The sequence below is a fragment of the Meles meles genome, chromosome 7, assembly GCF_922984935.1.
Source record: "Meles meles chromosome 7, mMelMel3.1 paternal haplotype, whole genome shotgun sequence".
Taxonomy (NCBI): domain Eukaryota; kingdom Metazoa; phylum Chordata; class Mammalia; order Carnivora; family Mustelidae; genus Meles; species Meles meles.
The window spans coordinates 78,870,069-78,875,019 of record NC_060072.1 but is presented as its reverse complement, the minus strand read 5'-3'; the positions used below and the strand labels follow the sequence as shown (position 1 = coordinate 78,875,019).

The 4,951-nt window shown below is 40.9% G+C and overlaps 1 pseudogene; it reads left to right on the top strand.

Annotated features, from left to right (window-relative positions):
* Positions 1 to 3,151: 3,151 nt before the first annotated feature.
* Positions 3,152 to 4,306, top strand: LOC123946044 (annotated as a pseudogene).
* Positions 4,307 to 4,951: the final 645 nt, after the last annotated feature.

Genomic DNA, 4,951 nt, shown 5'->3' with positions numbered 1-4,951 from the left:
GGTTCTTCCTCACTTTTAAACCGAAACTTGATCAAATATCCACTCCAGATTTCCATCCATGAGGATCCATTGACTGTAATCACTTCCTGCATATGGTGCTGCATGTGCTGTTTTCAGGATTCAGATGGAGGAAACAAAAACCGATTTACACTCTAGGTATTTAAAGCACAAAAAATCAAATACCTAAAGAGAAAGAGGCACTTATAAAATCATTTGATCTCCTCTGCTGGGGTAGGGAGGGGGAGGATGAGAGTCAGAATTTTTATCTTCGATTTTGCCTCTAACAATCACTTCAGTTGTATTTGGTTTATATCATCCTTGAGAATAACCTTGATTCTGGAGCATTTTCTGTGCCTTGAAAGGGGAAGATGTGTACAATGAAGAGAATCAGAACTGACTTCACCTTTATTTTCCCTCCAGTCCAACATTACATTTCTTTAAGTTTTATCTCAGGATACTCAAAGCTTCTATTTTTATATTTACGCATTTACTTTGGAAATTAATATTATTTTTTCTTTTTCTTGTATTTTGAGACCATTCTTTCTGGTATGTTGTTACTTAAAAAATCATTCTAAAATTTATTTTTTCCCTAAAATGTTTGGTGTCCTCCCTTTTCAGAGGCAATAGAAAGGCACTGGAACCAATAAAGAGCTGTTGCTACAATGAGTTGGTTAGGTGCTTTGAATAAGATGTTACATCTTTGTGAAAAATTAGAAGCTACAGGTCAAAATCTCATACCATTCCTCAAATGCTCCTTTCATAGACTCTCTTATGAAGTGGAAATATTCTTTTGCATCCCCTGCCTGGTTTTCTAAAATGTATTAGTATAGTACATGTGGCTAAAATCTTCAGGACTCTTCAGGATTCTTTAGGACCCCTGTTTATCCCAACCTAACCTGCTTCACCTTATTTGAATGATGGGGTAGGAAGAAAAGTGCAGAAGAACAGCATTCCAACCAATTCCAAAATCAAGATGAATATGCAAAGGAATGATTTTTTTTTTTTTTTTGGTTGATATAGAACTCAAACTACTAATGAAAAGATAGATAGTGGGAGGAGAGTGAAAGGTCTTGCAACCTTCTTTCAGATGGGTAGGTTTGCTTTCTTTCCCTTAAAAAGAAAAGTGGGCAAATCACTATATATTTCTCACTCCAAAACCCATTAAACTGCGAACTTGGGTGGCTCAGATGGTTCAGCGTCTGCCTTCAGCTCAGGTCATGATCCTGCAGTCTGGCTCAGTGGGGAGTCTGCTTCTCTCTCTGACCCTCCTCCCTCTCATGCTCTCTCTCTCATTCTCTCCCTCTCAAATAAATAAATAAAATTAAACAACAAACAAAACCCACTGAACTTAAAATTAATGGAAATTTCTGAAGTCCCTGGACATGGATGACGTCATGCAGTAGGTTGTCTGTCGGCCTTCTCAAGACTGTACTTGGGAAATGTGAGTGTGACGAGGCTGCATGAGAAACCGCTTGCCATTTTTAAAACTAGGGATTTTTTTTTAATAGCAATTTTACTCAGTGTAATTTGTTGGCGAAGTTAAAATTCTGGAAACAACAACAGAGCCTGTCTGAAATAACCTTTCCGAGGTAAGCCTTTTTTTTTTTCTTTCTTTGGTCTACTCTAATGGTCCCTTTTGTTTTCTCTAAATAGTAGTCATCTAACCCTGTCTCTGCACCTGGAAGTAAAAGAATTCAGCATTATGTGAGGAAGAATGCTTGCCATGACCCAGTTCTATCCTTCCCTGCATAACTTTCTCTCCTGAAAGCACTGATTGATTTCAAAGAGACTGCTGCAGAGAGATCGTCTGTGATGTGAAGAGAATTAGAATTGGACCCAAAGGTGCAAGTGTAACTGGTGCTAAAAATAGCTCACACTTCAGAAAGTTGATTAACACACACAAAAAAGAAGTTATTAAAATGTTCAATTAGAATTTCTGCAGCTTGGAGATTCCATTTTAATCTTTAAGTTATTATGTATGCAAAACATAGAAGGGTGTGAACCTTACTAGAACAGGAAAATAAAGGGAGGGAGCTGCTCTAGCACATGGGGCTTCTCCTGGTTCCTCAAACTAACATAGACCGTCTTTTAACTGAGGAGGTTTGTGTATGTTCTTTCCTCTGCCCGGAAGGCTTGTCTCTTCGGCTGGCTAACTTCTCATTTTTAGATTCAGTCTCCAAGAACACCTCTATTATATGTAAAAGACATATTTTCCTATGTTTTCATACCCTTCATCATGCTATTAATTGTTTATTTAATGTCTCCTGACTTTGCTAGTATGTATGACAGCAGTGACATGATCATTGTATTTCTTGGCACCCAGTGTAGTTCTTGGCTAATTAAATAATAATTATTTACTAGATAAATGATTGAATGAAATGCCATACTATATATAGACTCTAAAAAATGGAGTCTTTTTGCCTGAAGGAAAATGAAAGGGAGAAAAGCTTTCATAGGAAGTGAGGTTTGCTATGGGTCTTGAAAAATAAGTAGGGCTTGTCAGGTAGAAAGAGCAGGTGGATTATTCCTAGAACTGGGACTAGCACTGAAGTGAATGAAATGTTTGGGGCTTGGTGAGATCTCTGTGACTAGACTAGGTGATGAAGAGAAAGGGAAATGATTATAGTTACTGTTGGTAAAGCTAATTCAGGTTCAGAATGTTAAAAGCTTTTATGCGATCCTAAGTAGTTCAGTTCTAACAGGAGAGCAAAATGATCATAACAATTAATAAAATTACACAAATGTTAGCATATTACTATTGAAAGCTACTGATACAACACACATACTTCTTATTTTCTTTGACTAAAATTGGCGTCAAGTGAATTAATTCATCTTCAAATATAAAGCATTTATATCATAACAGTTATCTCATATATAGTCTATGTTTATTCTAAGATTCTTAGAGAAAAAGTAATTTTCTAAGAAGAGGAATCCTATCATTTGAATTCAATAAATTTCCAAATTTAAGATTTTTTTCTTTTCTAGAGATATACTCCTTTATGCAATGGAATGTCGCCATTGATTCTACAAATTGACGGTGTTTGAAGTAAATAGATATAACTGCCAAGTGAGGAAATTCATTAATGCTTTAAATATATCTAGAAAACAGGTTCTCTGCTCTTCCCCGTTCGACAGACAGCCGCATCTTCAGGTGCAGAGCCAGCCGCGTGCCCGAGACACGATGGTGAAGGTCGGAGTGAACGGATTCGGCCGTATTGGGCACCTGGTCACTAGGGCTGCTTTTAACTCTGGTAAAGTGGATATTGTTGCCATCAATGACCCTTTCATTGATCTCAACTACATGGTCTACATGTTCCAGTATGATGCTACCCACGGCAAATTCCATGGCACAGTCAAGGCTGAGAATGGGAAGCTTGTCATCAATAGGAAGTCCATCTCCATCTTCCAGGAGCGAGATCCCGCCAACATCAAATGGGGCGATGCTGGTGCTGAGTATGCTGTGGAGTCCACTGGGGTCTTCAACACCATGGAGAAGGCTGGGGCTCACTTGAAGGGCAGGGCCAAGAGGGTCATCATCTCCGCTCCTTCTGCTGATGCCCCCATGTTTGTGATGGGTGTGAAACATGAGAAGTATGACAACTCCCTCAAGATTGTCAGCAATGCCTCCTGTACCACCAACTGCTTGGCTCCTCTGGCCAAGGTCATCCTTGACAACTTTGGCATCGTGGAGGGACTCATGATCACCGTCCATGCCATCACTGCCACCCAGAAGACTGTGGATGGCCCCTCTGGGAAGCTGTGGCATGACGGCCGAGGGGCTGCCCAGAACATCATCCCTGCTTCCACTGGTGCACCCAAGGCTGTAGGCAAGGTCATTCCCGAGCTGAATGGGAAGATCACTGGCATGGCCTTCCATGTCCCCACCCCCAACGTGTCTGTCGTGGATCTGACCTGCCGCCTGGAGAAAGCTGCCAAATATGATGACATCAAGAAGGTGGTGAAGCAGGCATCAGAGGGCCCCTCAAGGGCATCCTGGGGTACACCGAGGACCAGGTTGTCTATTGCGACTTCAACAGTGACACCCACTCCTCTACCTTCGATGCTGGGGCTGGCATTGCTTTCAATGATCACTTTGTCAAGCTCATTTCCTGGTATGACAATGAATTTGGCTACAGCAACTGGGTGGTGAACATTATGGTCCACATGGCCTCCAAGGAGTAAGAGCCCCCTGGACCACCAGCCCCAGCCAGAGCAAGAGGAAGAGAGAGGCCCTCAGCTGCTGGGGAATTCCTGCCCCAACTTATCCCCCCAAACACTGAGAATCTCCCAACCTCCACTATTTCCATCCCAGACCCCCTGAAGAAGGGGAGGGGCTTGGGGAGCCCTACCTTGTCATGTACCATCAATAAAGTATACTGTACCCAGCAAATATATATATTATATATATATATATATATATATATATATATATATATATATATCTAGAAAACAATCATATCCAACCCAATACCTTTAAATGGGGGCAAAGTTAGTATCTTTAAATGCAAGAAGAAACAACTCTTTGCTGCCACCTGATGGCAGCCCATTTTGCCACTGGACTGTTTCTTCTGGTTCTACTTCAAGCCCCTGTGAAGATAATAGGTCAGCTTAAGCAATAAATAGTCTGTTGAGGACCCAAGAGGATTTGTTTCAACTAGCATAAGGCTTCTCTGACCTTCGTAGTTCTTGAAATGTTCAATGGTTCCATTTCTTCTTTAACAATTGGCAGGTAAAATGTGAGTAAAATGAACTAATCCAAGGGATGAAACAGATTCCTTTGAGACAAGGCAGGGCTTACAAGGAATCCTGGAGGAGCTCCTCTTCCTGAATGTGAGAAACCCAGAACCCTTTGGAAACTGCCCCAACCAGAGAAGCCTCTCTTATTCCATCTTCTCAAATGGTACCTTCTCAAGGCTTTTGAGCATTGGTCAATTCATTCATTTAACAAAGG